The following is a 27492-nucleotide window of genomic DNA, read 5'->3' as shown; positions in this document are numbered from 1 at the left end:
AAGAGTCTTCATGCCACCTCATGGTTAACTGGCCCTACTCCATTGATATCTTGTGTCCAATCATCACAACCTCTCACATGTTGGCCTCTCCTTTAAACTATTCCTACTAATCATACTCTCCTCTCCTTATGGATTCATGGTACTGCGCTACTCTCCAACTCCATGAAAGAGAAGTGGTGTGTCTTGATTATGATAATCTCTAGTTGAAAAGGCACAACTCTTGAATCTTTCAACTCTAAAGCGGCTTCAGTGGTTATGACCTTCGAGGCCATCCCCGCTAAACTCATTTCATGGCGTTATGCCAGATGAAGGTAACTAAATGCTTCCACTGCTACCCACCCCACCACTATTCATAGCTCTTTGGCCGCAACTTAGTCTTAGTTGTTGCATCATTGTATAGATTTTCTGTGAGCATAATTAGTAGGTATTTTTTCCACTGAACCCGGTCATCGTAAAAAAAACACTTTAATGACCAAGGGCATAGTTGTCTTTCATAATAAGAAAACATGCAAAATCTACCATTGTTTAGCCGCAGAAGTACAATGAAACAAATTTGGTTCATCCATAAAAAGAAAAAGTCATTTCTTACCTCTTTGTGGTTGGATGCATCACTTGCAGGTTCCTTTTAAGAAATGGCAGCATTGCAAGAACGTCCTTTTGGAGCTTGGCCTCCATGGAGGCCGAATTTTTTGAAAAAATCAAAATCCATACTTTTCGGTTTTAAAAAAATGAATAAAATTATACAAGTATACAAGGATTTGATGTGTATGTTTGTAAAATTTCAAGATGAAATATCTTGAGATGCGATTTGTACATAAAGAACACATTCATGGACTTCTGAGATGAATAGTGTCATGTGTTGAAAAGCCATTGATTTTTCTTTTTTGCACAGTCCTCATTTCAACATATTTCGTAAAAATTTACACACATGTGTGTTATGCCTCCATGTTCTATATATATTTCAGAATTTTTTGAAATGTAAAAATAAAATTTTGGTGCATTCTGAAATTTTCAAAAACAGGCGAAATTTCCGCAGGATTGATGCTTGTAAGAAGAAAACACTTTTCCCCTATGCCTCGCGCTTAGGGTTTTTCCTCCTCTCGGGCGATCTGCCGCCCCTGAGTTCTTCCACCCTTCGCAAGGCCTGATCGCCGTCCCCGTCGATCGCGCACTGCCCATCCACGCCAGGATGGCCTCCCCCTCGGATGCCAACTCTGCCACCAGCGGAGGCGCTTCGGCGGCCGCAACCCCCATCCTGGAAGACTTCTTTGATCAGCTAGATCTGAACGACGAGGAGTTCAATGATGTTGAGATTGATGAGGAGGATCCAGAAATCAAGGAGAGTGTTAGGTGGCTAGCCCTAGCTAGGCTTCACACCGATAAGAATTTCTCGCAGGCAGCCTTCTACAAGGATATGAGGGCGGCCTGGAATCCGGCGCAACGGGTGAGATTTCGCCTAGTTGGACCCAACAGATTCGTTGTCCAAGCTTCTTGCCTGGGCGATTGGGAGCGGATGATGCTGCAGGGCCCTTGGCTCTTCCGCAACATGGCAGTGTTGATGTGTTCGTACGATGGTTTCACCAAGGCGGATGATGTGATTTTTGATCATATGCCTATCTGGCTACAAGTCCACAAACTGCCTGATCCCTACTGCAAACAAGGTATTGTGGAGCGACTCCTTAAAGGGGCTGGAGAAATCCTGGAGATGAGGTTGAACGGCAATACCCGTGGGGACTATATTAGGGTTAGGGTAAACCATGACATCAAGCAGCCTCTGACAAAGTTTGTTAGCATCGTTCGAGCGCAGGAGAGACAGGTTTATTTGGTGCGGTATGAGAAGTTGGCTCGTTTTTGCAGTTTCTGTGGTAGGATTGGTCATGAGCACAAGGAGTGCGGATACGGGGTTCATGATAAGCAAAGTCTCAAGTTTGGCGACTGGCTATACGCTGACGGCCCTACTAGGCCGAGGCCTGAGCAAACCCCCAGCAGGGGAGACAAATCTCGCCCGACAAAGAATGGCAGCCCTAGTGCACCTTTGGACCCTGGCCTCAAGGCTATGGATCCCGAGACGCTTGACACAGCAACAAGCCCCGTGAAGAACCCGGGGACAGTCATCGATGTTGATAGGGATGCGAGGAAAAGATTGAATATGGATAGTGCTGGAGATGAAACTCTGATCAAACCAAAAAGCATGAATGAGATGCTGGCCATTACGGATGGCAGCGGTCAAGATTTAGGAGAGAATGCCTCGCCAACGAGCAGCTCTTCTAGCAGTAAACGTGCAAAGCTAACCAAGGATCTTGCGTCCACTTAGAGATCGTCGGCTTCCCTCGAGGAAGACCGTCGGGCACAATGAATACCGTAGTTTGGAACTGCCGGGGGGGGGGGGCGCCGGACAGTTCGTGAGGTTTTGGCCCTCTCAAAAGCCAATAACCTCAAGCTTGTCTTCCTGTGCGAGACTAGGCAAGCTACTGTGAAAATAGAGAAGATACGTTGGAGACTCGGTCTGAAAGGATTTCATGGTGTGAGTAGTGAAGGGAGGAGTGGGGGCTTAGCACTTTTCTGGGATGAGTCCCTCTCGGTCACGGTGAATGATTCCTGTAATCGTTTTATTGATGTTAGTGTGGTCGATGGTGGATCGGGCACGTCTTGGAGGTGCACCTTTGTCTATGGGGAGCCTCGGGTGGAAAACCGTTATCGTATGTGGGAGCATCTCTGCCGGCTTCGAGCTCTCTCGCGCGAGCCGTGGATGGTGTGTGGTGACTTTAATGAAGCTTTGTGGCAACATGAGCACTTGTCAAGGACAGAACGTTCGGAGGCTCAAATGGTGGCCTTTAGAGATTGCTTGGAGATGTGTGAGCTCGAAGACCTAGGCTTCATGGGGATTCCGTTCACGTATAACAATGGCCAGGATTCAGACCGTAATGTTCAGGTCCGATTGGACCAGGCTTGTGCTGATGAAGCTTGGCGGGATATGTTTCCGTTGGCAAAGGTGGTTCATTTGGCCACCTCATGTTCGGATCATTGCCCCCTGTTGATACACTTGGAGGGTCTGTAGGACCAGCAGCGTCGTCCCACCTCCTTGCGTTATGAAATCATGTGGGAACATGATACTGGCCTGCCTCAAGTGATTGCTGATGCATGGAACACACACAAAACTACAGGCGGCATGGGGTCGGTGGCCAGGTCCCTCCGGGAGGTTCTGAAGGATATGAAAGAATGGAGTAAGAAGCAGTTTGGCAATGTGTTGAAGGATATTGAGAGGCTCTGCACGCAACTGGCTGGAGCAGACCGTACTGTAGTCCGGGATAAAATGAACCAGCTCGATGAGCTCCTCTACAGGGAGGAGATGCTATGGCTCCAGCGATCGCGGATCACTTGGCTGAAGGAAGGTGAGCGCAACACCAAATATTTGCATCGGAGAGCTATTTGGTGGGCCCATAGGAATCTTATACAACGCCTATGGAAGCAGGATGGATCATGGTGCAGCGTGCCATCGGATATGGAGAGGATGGCCCACTCCTATTTCAAGGAGATTTTCACAAAAGATCCTACCCTATCCCCGGATGAGGTGTTGGATTGCATTGCTCCAAAAGTTACAGAGGAAATGAACATGATGTTATGTAGGCCTTATTCAGAAGAGGAGATTTCTAATGCTTTATTTCAGATCGGGCCTCTAAAAGCTCCGGGATGTGATGGACTACCTGCAAGGTTTTTCCAACGGAATTGGGCTCTACTCAAAACTGAAATTGTTGCTGCGGTTCGTGAGTTCTTTGCGTCTGGGGTTATGCCGGATGTTGTCAATGATACGGCTATAGTGCTAATTCCTAAGGTTCCTTTTCCCAAGGACCTGAAAGATTTTAGGCCAATTAGCTTGTGCAACATTATATACAAGATCATCTCAAAATGCATGGTCAACAGATTGCGGCCTATTCTCAATGAGCTCATATCTGAAAATCAGAGCGCCTTCATCCCGGGGAGGCTGATCTCTGATAACTCTATAATTGCGTTTGAATGTATTAACCATATCCAGTCCGTAAGGAACAATGTAGCTGATCTTTGTGCTTACAAACTTGATCTCTCCAAGGCCTATGACAGGGTGGATTGGGTGTTCTTGGAAAAGGCCTTGGCCAAATGGGGCTTCTCACCTGCCTGGATTGCTCGGGTTATGGCATGTGTGTCGTCGGTGAAATACTCGGTAAAATTTAATGGGAAGCTGCTGGAGTCCTTCTCTCCGTCGAGGGGTCTCCGTCAAGGTGATCCTTTGTCGCCCTTCCTCTTTTTATTTGTGGCTGATGCTCTTTCTGCGTTGGTGGAAAAGGCAGCAAGGGAGGAAGGCCTGAGTGGAATCAAGATCAGTAGAAGTGCTCCGGTGATTACACACCTCTTATTTGCGGATGATTCACTCCTATTTTTCCGTGCTACTAATCAGCAGGCATTGTTAGTGAAAGGGGTGTTGAACACATTTGCGACGGCGACTGGACAACTCATAAACCCGTCGAAGTGTTCCATTCTTTTCTCAAGCCAATGCCAACCGGACGTGATTCAAGAGGTCAAAAACACGCTAGATATCACCCTAGAAGCATTCGAGCCCAAGTACTTGGGCCTGCCGGTTCCGGAAGGGAGAATGCATAAAGGGAAATTTGAGACTCTCCAAGAGCGTTTGAGGAAAGTTCTTGTGGATTGGAGTGAGCAGTACATGTCGTCGGGGAACAAGGAGATTCTTATTAAATCAGTGGCACAGGCCATACCTGCATATGCAATGACTGTCTTCAAACTCCCGGCTTCGGTGTGTGATGATCTAACAAGAATGATACGCCAGTATTGGTGGGGGGTAGAGAACGGGAAGAAGAAGATGGCATGGATGAGTTGGGATAAGCTGCGTTTGACTAAACCCATGGGAGGCATGGGGTTTAGGGATATGAGGGCGTTTAACCAGGCACTACTTGCTAAGCAGGCCTGGCGGCTCCTGGATAGGCCGGATAGCCTATGTGCGCGGTTGTTGAAGGCAAAATACTATCCGTCTGGTCAGCTTTTGGATACGGTGTTCCCGAGCTCCGGATCTGAGGTATGGAAGGGAATCCTACATGGCCTTGAGCTGGTCAAGAAAGGCGTCATTTGGCGAGTTGGTAATGGCTTGAAGATTCGTACTTGGCGCGACCCTTGGCTACCCCGGCCTTCCTCCTTCCGCCCGATAACTCCAAAAGGAAACTGTCACTTTAACAGAGTCTCTGACTTTTTGGATGACAATGGCACATGGAATCAAGCTTGGCTGAGGGAGTTCTTTTGGCAAATGGATGTTGATCACATCCTGAAAATTAGAACTTCGCCTCGACAACGTGAGGACTTTTTGGCCTGGTTTCCGGAAAAGAGGGGGGTTCACGGTGAGAAGTGCATGCAAACTGGCTACACATGATCATAATGTTATTACGGCAAATGGTGCTTCAAGTACTGCCCCAGATGGGAACCGTTCGGGATGGAACTACATCTGGAAGTCCGGGGTTCCTCAGAAAATGAAGATCAATGCATGGAGATGTGTAACGGGGACTATGGAAACACAGAGTTGCAAGGCTTACAGACATCTGACGACGCGCTCAACCTGTCATATATGTGGGATGGAGGAGGAGGACTCATTCCATGCCTTAGTAACTTGCTCACATGCACGAAGCCTCTGGATTAACATGCGTCGCCGCTGGCCACTCCCGGAGGATGATTTCCTGATTCATGATGGGAAAAAATGGCTAACTTCTTTGCTGGCGAAGTGTACGACCGATGTCCGAGATATGCTGCTTATGTTTATTTGGCGGATTTGGCAGCTCCGCAACGACTTGACCCATGGAAAGGAGGTCCCTCCTGTACCAGCCACCGTCGACTTCCTCGACAGTTATTACAAGTCCATAAAGCTTTCTGCATGTCACACTACGGAGGAGATTATTAAAGGAAAAATGTCAACCAGGGAGAAGTCGTTGCCAGAGCAAGGGGGCAGGGTCATATCGACTCCCTGGCCGGCGCCGCAGCTAGGCCGGGTGGCCCTGTCAGTTGATGGCTCGTTCCTGAAGGAGGATGGCTCTGCAGCTGTCGGTATGGTGCTTAGAAACGACAAAGGAGATGTTCTAATGGCAGCCTACCGCTTCATCTTCTACTGCAATGACCCGCTGGAAGCAGAACTACATGCGATCATGCAAGGTTTGGCCCTAGCAATACAACACTCTGACTTACCGGTGGTGGTTCAATCGGACTCGGCTGAAGCTTTGTCTAGCTTGACAAATGATGCACTTCGTCGTTCGGCGTATGGACAGATCGTCATGGAGATTAAAGCACTTCTAGGTACTAGGGAGTTTTTTCCTCAAAAGATTACTAGACTTCAAAATAGAGTTGCCGATCGGTTGGCTAAGTATAGTCGCACCGAGCGTGCCACGGTTGTCTGGCTGGGCTCGGTTCCACCTTGTATTGAGGACTTGTGGCCTCTCGACTGTAACTCTATAACTCTTCAATAAAGCTCCCTTTGCCCTCGCAAAAAAAAGAAAAAAACAATTTAATAGATTGCTGAAGTAAAAAATAAAAAAATATCCGGATTTGTTCAGGGATTGAACCCTACGTGATCAATAAAGCTCCCTTTACCCTCACAAAAGAAAAAGAAGAAAACAATTTAATAGATTGCTGAAGTAAAAAATAAAAAAATATCCGGATTTGTTCAGGGATTGAACCCTAGCAATACAACACTCTGACTTACCGGTGGTGGTTCAATCGGACTCGGCTGAAGCTTTGTCTAGCTTGACAAATGATGCACTTCGTCGTTCGGCGTATGGACAGATCGTCATGGAGATTAAAGCACTTCTAGGTACTAGGGAGTTTTTTCCTCAAAAGATTACTAGACTTCAAAATAGAGTTGTCGATCGGTTGGCTAAGTATAGTCGCACCGAGCGTGCCACGGTTGTCTAGCTAGGCTCGGTTCCACCTTGTATTGAGGACTTGTGGCCTCTCGACTGTAACTCTATAACTCCTCAAAAGATTACTAGACTTCAAAATAGAGTTGCCGATCGGTTGGCTAAGTATAGTCGCACCGAGCGTGCCACGGTTGTCTGGCTGGGCTCGGTTCCACCTTGTATTGAGGACTTGTGGCCTCTCGACTGTAACTCTATAACTCTTCAATAAAGCTCCCTTTGCCCTCGCAAAAAAAAGAAAAAAACAATTTAATAGATTGCTGAAGTAAAAAATAAAAAAATATCCGGATTTGTTCAGGGATTGAACCCTACGTGATCAATAAAGCTCCCTTTACCCTCACAAAAGAAAAAGAAGAAAACAATTTAATAGATTGCTGAAGTAAAAAATAAAAAAATATCCGGATTTGTTCAGGGATTGAACCCTAGCAATACAACACTCTGACTTACCGGTGGTGGTTCAATCGGACTCGGCTGAAGCTTTGTCTAGCTTGACAAATGATGCACTTCGTCGTTCGGCGTATGGACAGATCGTCATGGAGATTAAAGCACTTCTAGGTACTAGGGAGTTTTTTCCTCAAAAGATTACTAGACTTCAAAATAGAGTTGCCGATCGGTTGGCTAAGTATAGTCGCACCGAGCGTGCCACGGTTGTCTGGCTAGGCTCGGTTCCACCTTGTATTGAGGACTTGTGGCCTCTCGACTGTAACTCTATAACTCTTCAATAAAGCTCCCTTTGCCCTCGCAAAAAAAAGAAAAAAACAATTTAATAGATTGCTGAAGTAAAAATAAAAAAATATCCGGATTTGTTCAGGGATTGAACCCTACGTGATCAATAAAGCTCCCTTTACCCTCACAAAAGAAAAAGAAGAAAACAATTTAATAGATTGCTGAAGTAAAAAATAAAAAAATATCCGGATTTGTTCAGGGATTGAACCCTAGCAATACAACACTCTGACGTACCGGTGGTGGTTCAATCGGACTCGGCTGAAGCTTTGTCTAGCTTGACAAATGATGCACTTCGTCGTTCGGCGTATGGACAGATCGTCATGGAGATTAAAGCACTTCTAGGTACTAGGGAGTTTTTTCCTCAAAAGATTACTAGACTTCAAAATAGAGTTGCCGATCGGTTGGCTAAGTATAGTCGCACCGAGCGTGCCACGGTTGTCTGGCTAGGCTCGGTTCCACCTTGTATTGAGGACTTGTGGCCTCTCGACTGTAACTCTATAACTCTTCAATAAAGCTCCCTTTGCCCTCGCAAAAAAAAAAGAAAAAAACAATTTAATAGATTGCTGAAGTAAAAAATAAAAAAATATCCGGATTTGTTCAGGGATTGAACCCTACGTGATCAATAAAGCTCCCTTTACCCTCGCAAAAGAAAAAGAAGAAAACAATTTAATAGATTGCTGAAGTAAAAAAATAAAAAAATATTTGGATTTGTTCAGGGATTGAACCCTACGTGAATCGAACACGCAACCTTCTAATCTGGAGTCAGACGCGCTACCATTGCGCCAAGGATCCGGTTGGTACTATGTTGCGTATCTCGACAGTGTTGTCACTTAGTCATTGTGGAGGCAGAAAAGATCGATGATGGTGCAGAAGTTGTTAGTACATACTCTACATTGTAAATCCGTCTGCGCGGTTGTGTCGTTCAAGTCTATTACCAAAGTGCAATGATCTCTTCCCTGGGTCGGATCCAATAAAGGCATTTCTAACCGATCCCCAATAACCAGTTAGAGGCGCAGGTTTTTACTCCTCCAACAGGCACCTAGCCGATCCCCAATAACCAGTTAGAGGCGCAGGTTTTTACTCCTCCAACAGGCACCTAGCCGATCCCCAATCGGCGCTAGTGGAGCACAAATTATCCTCAGCCGCGCCTTTCGTCCCTATATTTACTCCACCGCTCGGCGGCTAAGTAAAAAGTCCACTCTCCTCCGTTGCCTCCCGCGCCGCATCTTCGCTGGCGTCGCCCCTCCACTGTCCTCCTCCGCGGTCCTTGACCAACCGGATTGGTGCCCTCTTGCCCCCTTGCCGGCGCACAACCGGTAGATCTGCGGCTTCCGCGTCCGCCGCCGGATTTGGCGCATCCGACTATCGGCGACTACGCCTTGCCACGGATTGGCTAGGTACCGGACCGCACAGCCCCGGCAACGCCTCCACGCCACATGCAGGTATTGATTTTGGCTCTAGCCGCTCGGATCTCTCCCGTCGGTGGTTCGCCGGCAAACACATGCCCGACCGTCTCCCGGGCTCGGCGCTGGCCAGCGGCTTGTCGGCTCACAAATGCCATTCATAAAATGCGATGATTACCCATGACAGGTAGTGCGCCGAGTTTATACCACGCCGGAATATCCCGGGTGGGTATTCTTCAAGTGCAAAAAAGATGGCATATGTGCTTCTTTTCATTCGGCTGTTCACCAGATTCGGCGCATTTCGGTAGCTCATTGTTGCTATAATGTGTGTGTAGGATGGATGCAAGTTTTGATATTGGGAAGAAAATTACATCGGTCTATTGATAGCACGAAAATTGATAGATGCTCGTCCACTCATTGCTAGAATAAAGACTAGAAATGAGATTAGATGCGAAGCACCGTCTAGCTCTTCGAAATCGAGGATGAAAGAAGTGTGGAAGCTCGAGAAGTTGCATATCAACAATAAAGACATAGAGAAGATAGTAATCCAACTAGTGGGAGCAGTTATGAAAGTTGGATATCTTTTAAAATGTCTAATTGTGGTTCTTGTTTTCTTTGGTCTTGATCTTGTAGCGAAGAATTAGTGAATTATGTAATCCAATACATCAAAATGTCATTGAATGAAATAAAGAAGCAAATAAATGTGTTTCGGTGGCCGAAAATGAAATTTGTTTTTCTCATTTATATATAGGGGATCGGTTAGGTCCGGTTTACTCCACCGGATACTCCGCTATTTTTAGGAGATCGGTTAGAAATGCCCTAAGGTGTTAGGAGCAAAATGTAAGTCGGACTTTGTATGTCGACAGACGGCTATGGGTGGTCTTGACATCCTGGACATGGAGTTGATAAATATAATCTACACAGTCAAAAAACAAGAATATTTCAAGGAACCATGAAATCCCTGCTCTAGGTCTAGATATAACTCATTCCACCTTGAGATGGGCTCCATGCATGTGCATTTGGTTAACCATCCTTAGTCATCTGCACATAATATTTAAATTCAAGGAGAGGTGAACTTTAGAGACTAGAGATGGAGACATATGTCCTTCCTTGTCAAAAGTAGTGTGCATATTTGTTAGACTTGCTACTCGAGGTATTATAGGATTTCAAATCTCTGATCATAGACATGTCACTTTGGATGGCATTTCTTCTCATTTACCCAGTTCACACATCAAACATAGGTAGAACTATGCTCCAACCCAGAGGTACCATGACACCTAAGCTCTGGAGCAATTCCTCTCGCTTTGAAGTACACTTCAAACATTTCACTCCACCCCTCTGACCCGAGCTTCATATTATGTAAAGTAATATCTCTAAGGGACCTACTCTGGTAGCTCAACTCCCTCTTACAAATTGTAGGTTTATTTCACCGTACATTCGTAGAGATTAGTAGGAGATCAAAAATCCTCTCACATGCCAATTCTTTTCATGGCTTGTTATCTGGGAGAAATGCTTGGCAATACAACAAGGCTGGCGTCATAATCCATCTGCCCCTATTGCCATGTTTATCAAGAGTCTTTTGCCACCTCATGGTTAACTGGCCCTACTCCATTGATATCTTGTGTCCAATCATCACAACCTCTCACATGTCGGCCTCTCCTTTAACCTATTCCTACTAATCATACTTTCCTCTCCTTGTGGATTCATGGTACTGTGCTACTCTCCAACTCCATGAAAGAGAAGTGGTGTGTCTTGATTATGATAATCTCTAATTAAAAGAGCACAACTCTCGAATATTTCAACTCTAAAGCGGCTTCAGTGGCTATGACCTTCGAGGCCATCCCCGCTAAACTCATTTCATGGCGTTATGCCAGATGAAGGTAACTAAATGATTCCACTGCCACCCACCCCACCATTATTCATAGCTCTTTGGCCGCAACTTAGTCTTGGTTGTTGCATCATTGTATAGATTTTCTATGAGCTTAATTAGTAGGTATTTTTCCCACTGAACCCGGTCATCATAAAAAATCACTTTAATGACCAAGCACATAGTTGTCTTTCATAATAAAAAACGTGCAAAAACTACCATTGTTTAGCCGCAGAAGTACAATGAAATAAATTTGGTTCACCCATAAAAAGAAAAAGTCGTTTCTTACCTCTTTGTGGTTGGATGCATCACTTGCAGGTTCCTTTTAAGAAATGGCAGCATTGCGAGAACGTCCTTTTGGAGCTTGGCCTCCATGGAGGCCGAATTTTTTTGAAAAATTCAAAATCCATACTTTTCGGTTTTCAAAAAATGAATAAAATTATACAAGTATACAAGGATTTGATGTGTATGTTTGTAAAATTTCAAGATGAAATATCTTGAGGTGCGATTTGTACATAAAGAACACATTCATGGATTTCTGGGATGAATAGTATCATGTGTTGAAAAGCCATCGATTTTTCTTTTTTGCATAGTCCTCATTTCAACGTATTTCGTAAAAATTTACACACATGTGTGTTGTGCCTCCATGTTCTATATTTATTTCAGAATTTTTTAAATGTAAAAATATAAATTTTGATGAATTTTGAATTTTTCAAAAACAGGCGAAATTTTCGCAGGATTGATGCTTGTAAGAAGAAAACAATTTAACAGATTGCTGAAGTAAAAAAATTAAAAAAAATCCGGATTTGTTCAGGGATTGAACCCTACGTGAATCGAACACGCAACCTTCTGATCTGGAGTCAGACGCGCTACCATTGCGCCAAGGATCCGGTTGGTGTTGTTTTGCGTACCACGAGTTAAGTCGTTCTCACTTAGTCATTGTGGAAGCAGAAAAGGTCGATGATGGTACAGAAGTTGTTAGTAGTACTACATAGTAATCCGTCCGCTGGCCAGCGGAGGACGAAGAGATACATCTCGCTGGGTCCAAGGGAGAAGAGGTATGCATTCAGAGCCGCGCCGTAGGTACGTGCCGTGCGTGCTTGCATGTTTTCCAGACGATGACAGAGTAAACCAGGGTAATTAAGGTCGATCAGGTGACCGGATCAAGGGGATCGAGGATGTGTAAATACATGTTTTGGTGTGATGATGATGATGGTGTAGCGATGAAATTGCTATAAAAACACAAGTAGAAATTGCAGCCCTCGTGATCCGGTATATATCATGTAATTGTTTGTGATTAGTGTTGATCGTATTGTATATAGAGGAAATGTTTTGCTAAAGCACATCTAGATTGGCTCTAAGAATTGCACGTCTAATTCATATGCCATTCATTTTAGGTGAAGATTCATGCGGGTATTTTTTTTTTCTTTTTATGTTTGATTGGGTCATTTAGGTGTAAAATAACCAAGGCACATCTAAATGTGCCCTAAACATGCCCATGGAGGATAGTGAACTAGCCGGTTCACATTGTTTCCGAATGATGTAGGAGCTTACACTCCCAATTTCATTTTGGTAGAGTCATGTTGTGTCCCCAATTTATATTGTAAGGAAAGGAGGGGGAAGGGCCGGAGGAGGAACAATGCCCATGCTATGGCCAAGATTGTTGAAGTGATGGCCTTCATCCAGACCCAAAAAGTGTTCATAATAACTTTATGTATGTCTGGAATTGTGCGACGTGATTGCGAAGAACAAAACCTCACCCCCCCCCCCCTCCTTCGAGAGTTGGATACTGAGAAAGCTTTTGACTCGGTTAGATGGGAGTATTTACTGGACCTAATGCATAGAAGAGGGTTCCCACTAAGATTTATGGATTGGTTGGTGACTCTTTTTTCACACTTCATCCTCTGTTAGTGGGTTCCCGAAAACCCAATTCAACATGGCAGAGGGTCACATCAGGGAGAACACTTATCCTTTTTTGGCGAATACGCAAAGCTTGTGTATCATTCATAGATAGGAAGAAGAGAGTACAATTGTGAAAATAGATGACACTAGGGCACAACATGCGCAAGGATGGCGCCATCTCTAGTGTGACCAGAACAGAATGTTGGGTTGCTCAGCCCAACCACAACAGCGAACTAGCTACGGCAGGAAATTTGTAAGCCCCTTGGCACCCGCCTTCGACCAAGTCTTGGCCTCCTCCTTGATCCCGTGAGAGAGGCGGTTGATTGACGGCTGCAGTCCGTCGAACACATAGGCGCTTCAGTGGGTCCAGATGGACCAGGCGATGAGAAGGATCATTGAGGAGAGACCTTTCTTCTGAGAGCTTGCAGCGGACGAGACAGATGGAACCCACCAGCCGAGGAAATCATCGTTTGGTGCTGGAGCAGTAGCAGAGGAGTTGCACCAGGAAAGCAGATCGAACCAGAGCTGTCGGGAAAACAGGCAGTCAACAAGGAGGTGATGCATTGATTCGGGCGCCTGGTCATAGAGCACGCAAAGGGCGTTGTGTGGCAGCCCGTGTCGAGCAAGACGGGCGGCGGTCCAGCAACGATCCTGCAGGGCGGCCCAAGCGAAGAACTTAACACGCAAGGGCGCCCAGGATCTCCAAGTTAGCTGCCAGTGGGGGCCGCGATCGATCCCTGGAAGAGTGCGATGTAGCACGATTTGGCCAAGTAGGTGTCGTTGTCCATCCAACGCAAACACACGCAGTCAGGCTCGAAAGAGAGATCATCACGTTGGATCTGGCGCTAGAGGTTGATGTATTCCAACATCATGGTGGGGGACAGGGCGCCCTGGATTTCCCGATCCAGGATCGTTGGTGGAGGCACTCGGCAACAGTTTGCTTTAAGAGGCGCTGGCGAGAGACGAGAGCAACGATGGTTGGAGCAAACTCCCGAAACGCCATGTCGTCCAGCCAATGGTCTTCCCGAAACCGGCAGGAGCGGCCATCCCCAAGCACCCAGGTAGTCGAGGCACGAAAGATGGCCCGAGCTTCAGGTCGGGCCGGATCTGCATGTGACTCCAGGGGTGAGAGAAGGGTCAATTCGTTGTAGCCAGCACCAGTGGGTGCGGAGAGCGATGCTGAAGCGACGGAGATCAAGAATCCCCATACCGCCAAGGGGGTGAGGGGCTAGCAAACCTTCTGCCAGTTTTTAGATTTGGGGACAACTAATGGGGATTTTCATAGATTGAGAGGTCTGAGTGTGAAAGTTCGTACCTCACTCTATGTCGACGACGCAACGACCTTCATCGCATCTATTAAAGAGGATATTAGTATGCTTGCAAACATTCTACAAAGCTTTGGCGATGTCATTCGACTTGTTACCAACGTGCATAATAGTTCATTGCCCCCCATCAAATGCTCTCATATTAACTTAGATGTCATCGTTTGCGTTCGGTTGACTTTCAACACTTTCTAAATAGATGCGGGCAAGGTTATGTGTGGACATGGGAAATTTAAGAGGATGGCAGAAAGGGGCACATTTACTAGACTGGTAATTACGTCTCAATCTATCTACCACCTCGCATCGCTTGTGTTACTTGAAGGTACCTTCAAGTCAATTACCAAATTACAATGAGCTCTCCTTTGGGTCGGATCCAATAAAGTGTTAGGAGCAAAATGTAAGTGGGACTTTGTATGTTGACAGACGGCTATGGGTGGTCTCGACATCCTGGACACGTACAAATTTGAGTGAGCATTGTGACTCCGATTGTTGTGGCTTTCTTGGGGGGAGGGGGGGGGGGTAAAGGGGTATGAGTAGAGCTTGGGGGGGAGGCGCCGGCCTCTCCGTTAACCTATTCCTACCAATCATACTTTTCTCTTCTTGTGGATTCATGGTACTGCGATACTCTCCAACTCCATGAAAGAGAAACTGGTGTGTCTTGGTTATGATAAAATAATAATCTCCCGCTTCTCATTGACAGAGCACAACTCTTGAATCTTCCAACTCTAAAGCGGTTCAGTGGCTATGACCTTCGAGGCCATCCCCGCTAAACTCATTTCATGGCTTTATGCGGGATGAAGGTGACTAAATGCTGCCACCCCCACCCACCTCCACCATTATTCTTAGTTCTTTGGCCGCAACTTAGTCTTAGTTGTTACACCTTTGTATAGATTTTCTCTTAGCTTAATTATTACTCCCTCTGTACCAAAAAGGGTTTAGATTTTTTTTCTCCACTCGGTCATCGTAAAAAAACACTAATGAATGAGCACAATGTTGCATCTCATAAAAGACGCTGTACCAAAACTACCATCGATTTGGCCGTAAAAGTACAATGAAACAAATTTGGTTCACCCATAAAAAGAAAAAAAAGCACTGCCGTTTCTTACCTATTTGTGGTTGGATGCATGAGTTGCATTGTTTTTATTTTTTGGGAAACATCAGTTGCACTGTTTTAAAAAGAAAACGGATTTGTTCAGGGATTGAACCCTACGTGAATCGAACACGCAACCTTCTGATCTGGAGTCAGACGCGCTACCATTGCGCCAAGGATCCGGTTGGTGTAGGACTGAGTACCGTCACTTCCTTATAGAATGTTCAAAGCGTTCTTGAGTTGTACTACATGACACGCCAAGCCGACGGTACTCTTGCACGAAAAACACTAATAATCTATGGTAGTTTTGGGCTCTGGGCATACACATGTATACGAACCATTTAGTTGGGGATAGGGCCGTCTGTTAGATGCGTGGGAAATGACGAAAACTTGAGATGCATCCATTTTCACTCCCTTCTATGCCAAGAACTGAACCTGAGCATTCCCTGCTTTTCTCATAAAATTTTAGCTGTTGGTTGGTTCGTCACCATCCACTGGACCATCCCCTGCCGGCCAACTTCCACAGCTCAGTCGTCCAGTGATGCAACTCTCTCTAGGATAACAATTAACTAATCATAGACATGCCACTCCTGATGGTATTCCTTCTCATTTATCCAGTTCACACATCAAACATAGGTAGAACTATCCTCCAACCCAGAGTAATATCTCTAAGGTTCAGTTCACCGCTCATTCCCAGAAATTAGTGGGAGATAAAAAATCATGTGACAAGCCAATTCTTTCCATGGCTTGATATTTGGGAGAAATCCTTGGCAATATAGCTAAGCGAAGCTGGCGTCATAATTCATCTGCCCCCTTTTGCCACATTTATGAAGAGTCTTCTTGCCATCTCATCGTTAAATGATCATTGATATCTAGTGTCCAATCATCACAACCTCTCACATGTTGGCCTCTCCGTTAACCTATTCCTACCAATCATACTTTCCTCTCCTTCTGGATTCATGGTTGTGTGCTACTCTCCAACTCCATGATAGAGAAGTGGCATGTCTTGGTTACGATAATCTACTGCTTTTAACTGAAAGAGCACAACTCTTGAATCTTCCAACTCTAAAGCGGCCTTAGTGGCTATGACCTTCGAGGCCATCCGCGCTAAACTCATTTCATGGCGTTATGCCGGATGATGGTGACTAAATGCTTCCACCGCCACCCGCCCCACCATTATCCGTAGCTCTTTGGCCGCAACTTAGTCTTAGTGGTTGCATCTTTGTATAGATTTTATGTTAGCTTAATTAGTAGGTATTTTCCCCTCTCAACCCGGTCATCGTAAACAAAAACAATTTAATGAATGAGTGCAGTGTTGTCTTTCATAATTAAAAAAAGGTGCAAAAACTACCATCATTTAGCCGCAGAAGTACAATGAAACAAATTTGATTCACCGATAAAAAGAAAATTAAAAAGAAAAATTATCGTTTCTTACCTCTTTGTGGTTGGATGCATCACTTGCAGGTTCCTTTTAAGAAATGACAGGATTGAGAGAACGGCCTTTTGGAGCTCGGCCTTCATGGAGGCCGATTTTTTTGAAAAAAAAAACAAAATTCATACTTTTCAGTTTCAAAAAGATCTGAAGAAAATTGTACAAGTATACAAGGATGTAATGTGTATGTGTGAAATTTCAGGATGAAATACTTTCAGATGCAATCTGTGCAAAAAGAACAAATTCATGGACTTTTGAGCAGCAGCGGAGCTACACAATTTTTATTGGGCGGGCCAAGCTGAAGGAATGCATTGTTTTTCTCCCACATGACCCAACTTTTGCCTTCATTATACACTGTTTTGATCGTGGATTGAGTGGGCCACGGCCATGTTTTGTTTCAACTAATCTCCGCCTCTGCTTTTGAGATGAATAGTATCATGTGTTGAAAAGCCACAGATTTTTCTTTTTTGCACAGCCCCTATTTCGTCCTAAAAATATACACATATATGTTTTATGCCTCCATGTATATCTGTTTTTATTTTAGAATATTTTGAAATGTAAAAATATAAATTTTGAAATAAAAAAAAACGTCCCCTTGGAGGCTGAGCTCCCAAATGAATTTTCGCAGGATTGATGCTTGTAAGAAGAAAACAATTTAATAGATTGCTGAAGTAAACAAAAAAGGAAACCGAATTTGTTCAGGGATTGAACCCTACGTGAATCGAACACGCAACCTTCTGATCTGGAGTCAGACGCGCTACCATTGCGCCAAGGATCCGGTTGGTGTTGCTTGGAGTTCCGTAACTTACTAATACGATGTTCAAAACGTTCTTCAGTTGTTAGTACAATGGCAAACCAAGCCTACTGGTACTCTTGCACGAGAATATACTAGTACTCCCTCCGTTCCTAAATATTTGTCTTTCTAGAGATTTTAACAAGTGACTACATACGAAGCAAAATGAGTGAATCTATACTCTAAAATATGTCTACATACATCCATATGTGGTAACCATTTGAAATCTCTAAAAAAACAAATATTTAGGAATGGAGGGAGTACTAATCTATGGTGGCTTTGGGCATAGACATGTATACAAAACATTACTGTTAATGTTCATTTTTATGAAGTTGATAAATATAATCTACATGCCCGATGATGTTATGATCTTCCTCAAGTGCGAGGAGGGTGAGCTCCAGCTGTGTCTATCTATCCTTGACACCTTCGGGCATATGCATCGGGATTGAGAGTGAATCTGGTTAAGACTATGGCCATGCCAATAAGATGCTCCGAGGACCAGACCCGGCTAATCACGGGAGTCGTGGGTTGCCCGATCGGTTGTTTCCCTACAAATACCTCGGCCTCCCCTTGAGCGTCCGCAAGCTGTCGGCGGCCCAGCTACACGATTTGGTGCAGCAAGTAGCGAACAAGTTACCCCACTGGAAGGGGGTCACCCTGCCGAAAAGCAGTCGTCTGCTGCTCATCAAGTCGGTACTTTGCGCCATTCCATTGTGTGCTATGCTTGCACTCAACATCTCTCCCAAGATGCTCAAGGCCATAGCCAAAATTTGTCGGGGATTCTTATGGTGTGGTAAAAGTGAGGCTAAAGGTGGATAGTGCGCGGTCGCCTGGAGCTCGGTATGCACACCGACCTGGGCCGGAGGCCTAGGCATCCCGGCCCTGACGTGGCTGAACTTTGCACTGCAGGCCCGATGGTCGTGTGGTTGCAACGCACGGACGCCACAAGACCATGGGCAGGCTTTGATATACAGGTCCCGACTGAGCCTTGTAACATCTTCTAGGTGGGAATAGTGACACGCCTCGGCAATGGTCAATCAGCACTTTTTTGGGAGGATTGGTGGATGCAGGGGCTCAGGGTCGAAGACATCGCTCTTGGCCTATATCATCGGGTCCGCAAAGGGATGCACACCTCTCGATCGGTACAGGGGGCACTACACAACAGGACTTGGGCCAGCGACGTTGAGCCCAACATTGACCAGACCCTAATTCTTGAGGTTTTTTAACTTTGGGACAGGACGGAGGCCATTGAACTTGAGCCTTATAGGGAGCACTCACAAGGTGGGCGTGGGAGGAAAATGGTGCATACTCAGCGCGCTCGGCCTACGCAGCGAAATTTTGGGGCATGGAGGTAGCCCCGTACGCGGACATGGCATGGAAATCAAGGGCACCACAGTAGTGCAGTTTTTTCACTTGGCTTGCAGGCAGGAACAGATGCTGGACCTCGGATCGCTTGGCTCACTGTGGGCTGCCCCATCAAGCCTCATGCCCACTCTGCGACCAGGCGGAAGAGACGCTGAACCACATCCTTATTGAGTGTGTTCTGGCGCGAACGGTTTGGCACCATGTACTCACGGCATTAGGCACGCCTGGTTGGGCACCAACATTTGATCGAAAGTTGGTTGATTGGTGCAATTTGTGCACCTCTACGGGTCCTAGAGGCAAGGATATATGGACAATTCTATCGCTAGTGATGTGGGAGCTTTGGAAGCACCGGAATGCGGTGGTTTTCGATAGTGTGGCACCTTTGGCTAACGCCGTGATCAACAGGGTGGTGAGCGAGGGCCGAGCGTGGAAGACCGCGGGACTCATCAAGATGGACCTTGGACCCTTCTTTGGGTACTTGGCTAGGTGGGTAGTCGGGAGTAGTTAGCGCCTTGTATTCTCTAGGTGGCTGGAGTGCCTTTGTGTAATCACATGTAAGACACTCGTGGAAGGCGCTCTTTACCCCCTCTCTTTCTTTAATGCGTGATACGCACGCTCGTGCATATTCCAAGGAACCATGAAAACCCCTGTTCTAGGTTTGGATATAATTTATTTCCACCGTGAGATATGCTCCATTCATATGCATTTGGTTAACCATTCTTAGTCACCTACGCAAAATATTTTAAATTCAAGGGGTGGTGAACTTTAGAGACTACAATGTAAAGGGAGACATATTCCCTCGCCTTGTCAAAACTAGTTTGCATATTTATTAGACTTGCTAAACGAGCTATTCTAAGATTTCAAATCTCTGATCATGAACATGTCACTCTTGATGGTATTCCTTTTCGTTCACCTAGATCACACATCAAACATAGATAGAACTATGCTCCAACCCAGAGGTACCACAACACATAAGCTCTGGAGCAATTCCTCTCGCTTTGGAATACACTCCAAACCTTCCACTTCACCCCTTTGACCAGGCTTCTTATCATGGAAAATAACGTCTCTAAGGCACCTACTCTGGTAGCTCCGCTCCCTCTTACAAATTGTAAGTTTAGTTCACCGCTCATTCCCAGAGATTAGTGGGAGATAAAAAATCATGTGACGTGCCAATTCTTTTCATGGCTTGCTATCTGGGATAAATGCTTGACAACATAGCTAAGTGAGGCTCGCGTCATAATCCATCTGCCCCTTTTGCCACTTGCCACCTCATGGTTAACCGATCCTACTCCATTGATATCTAGTATCCAATCATCACAACCTCTCACATGTCGGCCTCTCCATGTGGATTCGTGGTAATGCGCTACTACCAACTCTATGAAATAGAAGTGTTGTGTCCTGGTTATGATAACCCACTGATTCTTATTGAAAGAGCACAACTCTTGAATCTTTCAACTCTAAAGCGGCTTCCAACTCATTTTATGGCATTATGTGGGATGAAGGTGACTAAATGATTCGACCCTCACCCACCACCGCCACTATTCATAGCTCTTTTGACCACTACTTAACTATTGCACATTTGTATAGATTTTCTTGTAGCTTAGTTACCAGTTTTTCTTTCTTCACTCGGTCATCATAAAAAAAACACTAACGAATGAGCACAGTGTTGCATTTTATAATAAAAAAATGTACCGGAACTACCATCGATTAGCATTAGAACTACCAAAGTAAACAAATTTGGTTCACCCATAAAAAGCAAAAAATTAAATAAAAATTAGAACTGTCGTTTCTTACCTCTTTATAGTTGGATGCATCAGTTCCCTGCAAAAAGAAAAAGGATGCATCAGTTTTTTTTAGGGTTAATGCCGCCGCTTTTATTCAAAGAAAAAAGAGTCTAGAATCTCGCTAGCGATCACCTCCAAAATACAGTCTGGTGGTGATCCCAGCCGAACCTTACAAATTTCATCTCCTACGCGTATCTTTGCTAACTTATGCGCGGCAACATTTGCAGAACGTCTCACCCAAGAAACACTGAAATCATCAAACGATCGAAGCAAAGTCTTGATCTCCTCCACCCAAGAGCCAATCGCTGCCAAGTTCCTCTCTGGAGCGTTGATCATCTGTACTAGACCCTGGCTGTCCAGTTCTAGTTGTATCCTTTGCACGTTCATCTCCGTCGCCAAAAGTAGAGCTCGCTTGCATGCATTGATCTCCGCTGCCTCAGCCTCTACGACATGAGGGAAGAAGTGGCTTGCTCCTGCCAGAAAGGCGTCGTGATGATCCCGCAGTACCACCCCTCCTCCGCTCTTACCTCCGAACTTCGATGTTGCTCCATCTGTGTTGGCTTTGATCCAACCCTCATCCGGTGGTGACCATCGTTGCATGGTTTGGACTTTTGGCCTCGGCTCCAGCTTGCTATGAACATCCCTCCATTCCTGCATAAAATGACACACTCTATCTATTATTGTATGTGGTTCCTCGATCCTCTTGCCTTCCTTCGTTTCATTGCGTGCCAGCCATAAGGCGTAGACCGCCTGGATCATTGCTTGGCGCTCGTCCTCGCGGGCCTCAGCAAACCACCCAAGCAACCAATTAGCCAGCTCGCTCTGAGAGCATGTGAAACTCGGTGGGGCAGCCACCGTTACTCCCTTTTCTGAGCTCAGCTGGTGCCAGAATTGGACCGAGTGTTGGCAAGTCCAGAAACGATGCAAAATAGTTTTCTCACGTCCGCATACAGCACAAAACACTCCCGTCTTGATCTTCCTCCGTAACAACTCCACTCCCACGGCCAAGCCATTTCTAATCACCCTCCACATGTGGATTTTCGCCTTGCCCGGGGCATTGGTCTCCCACAGACCCAAATACCCCTTATGCTTGTTTACTAAACTTGTTGATTCCGGCCGTCCGGTATTCAGTCTGTTCAACGTCATCCTCAAGTGATAGGCTGACCGTACCGTAAAGTTGCCATTCTTGGTAAAGTTCCAAGCCAAAACATTCTGCGTCTCTGGGCCCCCAATGGCTATTTGTTTTATATCATGCGCATCATCCGGGGAAAACATCTCATCAAGTCTAGTCGTGTTCCACGCATCTCCCGCCGTAACCATCAGATCTGCCACCTTTGTCACACCCTGCACATACATAGCTCCTAGAGGCCTCATGCTCCCACTCCTCAGGATCCAGTTGTCGTGGTGGATGTTGATGCTGGAGCCATCACCGATCCTCCATACAAGTCCTTCTCTCAAAAGATCATGGCCATGTAGAATACTCCGAAAAGTGAAGGATCCACCCGAGGGGCATGTTGCTGACATGATCGTGGTCTCCGGGAAGTACCTTGCCTTCAGAACTCGTGCACACAACGACATTGGATATTGTAAGATCCTCCAAGCCTGTTTTGCCAAGAGGGTCTAGTTGAAAGCTTCCGGATCCCGAAAGCCAAGCCCACCATCCCTCTTTGCCTCACACATCTTCTCCCATGAGATCCAGTGCACCTTCCTATCACCATTTGTCGCCCCCCACCAGAATTTTGACGAGATTGAAGTCAGGTTCCGGCACATTTTCTTTGTGAGGTGGAAACAACTCATGGTGTAAGTTGGTGTGGCCTAAAGAATGGACTTAACGAGCACTTCCCGCACGGCCTTGGAGAGCCCCTGGCCCTTTAAGCCATTAACCTTGCCCTTTGAACACTCTGTGACATATTTAAAAGTGCCCTCCTTTGATCTTCCTACCAGTGTAGGCAGACCCAGGTATCGCTCACCGAGGGCTTCATTGTGTATCCCGAGTGTGTTCTGCAACTGTCCTTTCATGTCATCACGAGTGCCCTTTCCAAAGAAGATAGCTGATTTCTGAAGGTTAATGCGTTGCCCCGAGGCCTCCTCATACTACCTCAAAATATCCTTCAACTCCATCATGTTATCCAGGGATCCCTCAAGAAAGACAATGCTATCATCGGCAAACAGTAAATGTGTCACACTGGGGCCAGTGCTCCCAAATGACACACCTTTAATTCTCTTCTCCTCTTGTGCTCTCTTTAGAAGTGCCGAGAACCCCTCCACACAAAACAGAAACAAGTAGGGAGATAACGGGTCACCTTGTCGCAAACCACGAGAGGGCAAAAAAACCCTAGATAAACCACCATTAAGTTTCACTGAGAACCTCGCCGATGTCACACATCGCATAATCATCGCAATCCACTGAGCATCAAAACCCACTCTGTTCAGAACCTGCTAGAGAAAAATCCATTCGACCCTATCATATGCCTTCATCATGTCAAGTTTAACCGCACACAATGGCTTCTTCCTCTTCCTGTTTGCGAATGGCGTGCACGCACTCATATGCCACAAAAACGTTATCCGTGATCAACCTCCCCGGGACAAAGGCACTTTGTTCTTCTGAAATCAACAAAGGGAGTAAACCTTTCAGCCTGTTTGCCAACACCTTTGTGGCTATTTTATATAACACGTTACATAAACTGATCGGTCTGAATTGGGACATTAACTCCGGTGAGTTAACTTTCGGTATCATAACAATAACAGTGTCATTAAAACTCTCCGGTGTGGCCGCTTCGTTGAGAAAATCCTTCACCGCTTTGCATACATCATCTTTGACCAATGACCAGTGTCTTTGGTAGAACAGAGCGGGAAGTCCATCCGGCCCAGGTGCTTTCGTCGGCCCCATTTGGAATAAGGCACACTCGATCTCATCATCTGAAAAGGCTGCTGTCAGCCTTTGATTCATCTCCGTCGTAACCAAGGGCACAATGTTTTGCAAAAGAGCATGAGTACCAACCGACCCATTAGACGTAAACAGTCATTCATAGAACGATGCTGTCAACTCTCGCATATCCTCATCCACCGTGCATCTAGATCCATCTTCACGCCTAAGTGCCTTGACCGTGTTTTTCCTCTTCCTCTGGGTTGCACGGTTTTGAAAGTATTTGGTGTTTTGATCTCCTGCTTTGAGCCAATCAACCCTCGACCGCTGACGATAGAACAACTCCTCTCTTACATATATTTCCCTGAGCTTCTCCTTGATGGACCAGGTTTCCAGTGAACACCCCGTCACCACGGCACTCGATTTGGCCGCAACTAGCTGGGACTTGAGCTTCCCTATTTGACGACGTATCGAACCAAAAACTGATCGAGCCCACCGCTGCATGGATCCCGTGACCCGACTGAGCCTCTGCATGCATGCATGCACACCTCGCTCTCCCAGGTCCGGCGATGCCCAAGCGTCCGCCACCATTTTGTCATAGTTTGAGTGCCTGGTCCACGCCTCCTCGAAACGAAAGGGCCGATCACCAGCTGGCTTTCGGGATGGAGCCGTCTCCATAGCCCATATCAGCAATGCTTGATGGTCGGATTCCTCGGTCATCACATGTTCCACCGTCGTCTCCGGGAAAAGATCGATGAAGCTCTCACTACAAGTTGCTCTATCCAGTCTCACCCGAACATTTTCAGCTCCATCACGTTTATTATCCCAAGTAAAAGGATAACCCGAGAAACCAAGATCAACTAGACCGCAGTCGGCCAAGCAATCTCTAAAGTCTTCCATTTGCGTAAAACTCCGGTTGTTTCCTCCAAGTTGATCAGTTTGGAACATGGCCTCGTTGAAATCTCCTGCACAAATCCATGGCAAGTTATCTTGCGCCCTCAAGTACCTAATTGCATCCCATGACTTCTTTCGTAGCTTCGTCCTTGGTTCCCCATAGAAACCAGTGAATCTATAGGTTTTACCCTCGCAAGTTATTGCCGCATCAACAAAATACTGGCTCCATGGCCTCAAAGTGACCTGCACATTATCCCTCCACCACAATGCAAGCCCTCCACTTCTTCCTTGACAATCGACAGCCATGCCACATCTAAATCCGAGACTCCATTTCAATTCTCCATCGCCCTAGAATTCTTTTTTGTTTCACAAAGAAAAACCACCGCTGGGTTGTAGGACCGTATCAGGTCTCTCAGTTCGCCCACTGTCGAGTCCAACCCCAGTCCTCGACAGTTCCAGGCCAAGAGATTCATGACGTTCGGCGGCCCTGTTCCACAGGGTCCACCGCTTGATCAACTCTGTCTTGGATGCGGTCAAACACTGAGGCCGTTTTCCGCCTCGTCTCGCGAATGAACTCATCCTCGCTATCCAGTCTCTCTGAATCACCTTTGACCTTCCATACCTGCCTTGGCCTCCGTTTTCTATTACCATCTTCTCTCCATGCAAAATAGTCCGGGCGGTGGCCTTCTCCAAAGTCTCTCCTTTCCTTCCGTATGTAATAGCCCCTGCGTCTGGCACTGTTTACATGCATATCGGATCCCCCCCCCCCGTGGGTCAACCCGACCCGGGTTTGCATGGTACCCGGTAGACGTGCCTTGTTCATACGTCCTGCTCTGGCCTCCCATTCTCACCTGATACCTGTCTCCTCCCTCCGTCTCCCTCCTTGTACCCTGTTGGCTGCCACTTTTCTACTCCATTAACTTGTTCCTAAGGTCAGATTCTCTTCGAGCTTCTAGACTCTCTCTCAGATCACGCCCCCGAGGCGTAGCAGACTTATCTCCCGTTTTGTTGGGACTAGTAACCTCAGTCCCTTTGTTCTATGATCGCTCTCCCGTGCGCCCGTCAGATGTCCTGGAAAAATCGGGCTGCAGGTTCCTCTTGGTGGGTAAGTCTCTAACTCTTGGGCGATCATTGTTGTACCTTGCAGCCTCACTAGTGTGAGAGCCGCCAAAACTGTTGTTGCTGCTTGTTGCTCCGGTCACCGACCCTTCTTTGCCAGAATTATTCCTCCCGGAGACGCCCTTAACCACCCCCCCCCCCCACTGCGAAGTTGAGTCCACCGGGGCTCACATTCTCCTCCCACATGGACCAGTCTTCCACAATCAAAACAAAAGTGCGGGACCTTCTCATAGTAGAAGTCAAACCATGTTTTTCCTTGTCCTCCTTGTTCTTCTTCAGAAAAATGCCTCTGACCAACGGCTCAAAAACAGAGATCCTCGTTCTGATTCTGAAGTTCTGACCCCGAGCCATACCTTCTTTATCCACATCTACCTTGACCGTCTCTCCCAGCCAGTCACCCAAGGCTTTACCAAAAACTTCTGTTCTCTTATCAGGCGGCAAATCAGCAATCCTCCCCCAGACATCAATTTTATCAAATATCATCTCTGATGGCCTCTTATCGCCCTCATATTTTTTCATCACCAATACACTGAAGTCAAACTGCCATGGGCCGTTATGTATGACATGCATGTAATCCCCCTCCGATCCAAAGTGAACCTCAAAGATATTGGGTCCTATCTCTGCAAATTTTGCTTCCCTATGCAAGCTCCATGCTCTTGGCATGGTTTTCTCCACGACCGACATCTTCATTGGACGGGGAGAGCAAACCTTGCCCACAGCTGACCAGCGAAAATCTTTACGAATCTGTGGACTTGGATCTTCAAACACAAAACCTTCCTCCTCTTTATCCATGAGAACCATACCTCCTAACCTTGCCGAAAGGCTTGCGGCCGGATCCGGTGTCCTGCACTCTTCCGGAGATTTGTCGGCCACCCCCGAAGCAGATCCATCAGGTTTCTTCGCCGGTGGCGTAGCCGCCACCGTTGTAGATTGTTTCGGTGTCGTCTTACTTGCCCTAGCCGCATCCTTTCCTCCTCCTGCCTCCCCCGCCATGAGATCCTCTCCAAAGCGCGGGGACGCAAGCACACCAGCCGCAACCCAGGGGGACGCCGTCGCCGCCCTGTTCCTCGCCGTATTCCAACCACCCCGGAGCGTCGAAACCCTAACCCTAGCGCAGAGAAGCAGTCGCCTAGACGATCGCCTCCTGCCGCCTTAGCGTTTCACGTCCTAGGATGCATCAGTTGCAGGTTTTAAGAAATGGCTTGTAAGAAGAAAACAATTTAATAGATTGCTGAAGTAGTAAAAAATAAAAAGGAATCCGGATTCGTTCAGGGATTGAACCCTACGTGAATCGAACACGCAACCTTCTGATCTGGAGTCAGACGCGCTACCATTGCGCCAAGGATCCGGTTGGTGTAGGACTGAGTACTATACCTTACTTATACGATGTTGGAAACGTTCTTCAGTTGTACAAGGTACGTCAAGCCGACGGCACTCTTTGCACGAAAATCAGTAGGAGTAATCATGGGCGCCTTCATTTTTTTTACTCCTACTGATTACTAATAATCTACGGTGGTCTTCGGCATGCCCATGTATACGAGCCGATTAGTTGGGGCTGTCAGTTGGATTTCTGCGTGGGAAATCACGAAAACCTGCCATTTCCACTCTCGTCCTCTATGCCAAGAACTGAACCTGATTATTCCCTGCTTTTCTCATAGCATAACAGTTAGCTGTTGTGGATTCCACGGGACCATCGCCCGCCGGCCAGCACTTCACTCTCTCTACTCACGGATGGATGGCCATTAACTAATCCATGAGCAGGTCCTGTTCCACTCCAGTTGCAGCCAAAGCCTGCCCAGACGTACGCGCACAGTATCTCTCAGAGCGCAGAGGACGGCAGGCAGAGCTCATGAGGGTCACGCGCGCGCGGTGGGTCGTCGACGGACACGGGGGCGCGGGCGAAAGCAGAGTAAATGAGCTCGGCTTCATTGAAGGCTCCCGCGCGGTCACGACGACGGTGGCCGCCTCACGCGCGCGCGGTGGGC

General features: G+C 46.6%; 5 non-coding genes across 5 annotated transcripts; all 5 read right to left on the bottom strand.

Annotated features, from left to right (window-relative positions):
* Positions 1-8390: 8390 nt before the first annotated feature.
* Positions 8391-8462, bottom strand: TRNAW-CCA (transfer RNA tryptophan (anticodon CCA)). The gene has a single exon. It is a non-coding gene; the product is annotated as a tRNA-Trp (tRNA).
* A 3296-nt stretch (positions 8463-11758) lies between these two features.
* On the bottom strand, positions 11759-11830 carry TRNAW-CCA (transfer RNA tryptophan (anticodon CCA)). The gene has a single exon. It is a non-coding gene; the product is annotated as a tRNA-Trp (tRNA).
* A 3534-nt stretch (positions 11831-15364) lies between these two features.
* On the bottom strand, positions 15365-15436 carry TRNAW-CCA (transfer RNA tryptophan (anticodon CCA)). The gene has a single exon. It is a non-coding gene; the product is annotated as a tRNA-Trp (tRNA).
* Positions 15437-17392: 1956 nt separating this feature from the next.
* TRNAW-CCA (transfer RNA tryptophan (anticodon CCA)) lies at positions 17393-17464 on the bottom strand. The gene has a single exon. It is a non-coding gene; the product is annotated as a tRNA-Trp (tRNA).
* Positions 17465-26783: 9319 nt separating this feature from the next.
* On the bottom strand, positions 26784-26855 carry TRNAW-CCA (transfer RNA tryptophan (anticodon CCA)). The gene has a single exon. It is a non-coding gene; the product is annotated as a tRNA-Trp (tRNA).
* Positions 26856-27492: the final 637 nt, after the last annotated feature.

This window comes from Triticum aestivum, chromosome 2B (genome assembly GCF_018294505.1).
Source record: "Triticum aestivum cultivar Chinese Spring chromosome 2B, IWGSC CS RefSeq v2.1, whole genome shotgun sequence".
NCBI lineage: Eukaryota > Viridiplantae > Streptophyta > Magnoliopsida > Poales > Poaceae > Triticum > Triticum aestivum.
This window is presented reverse-complemented; position numbering and strand designations above follow the sequence as displayed.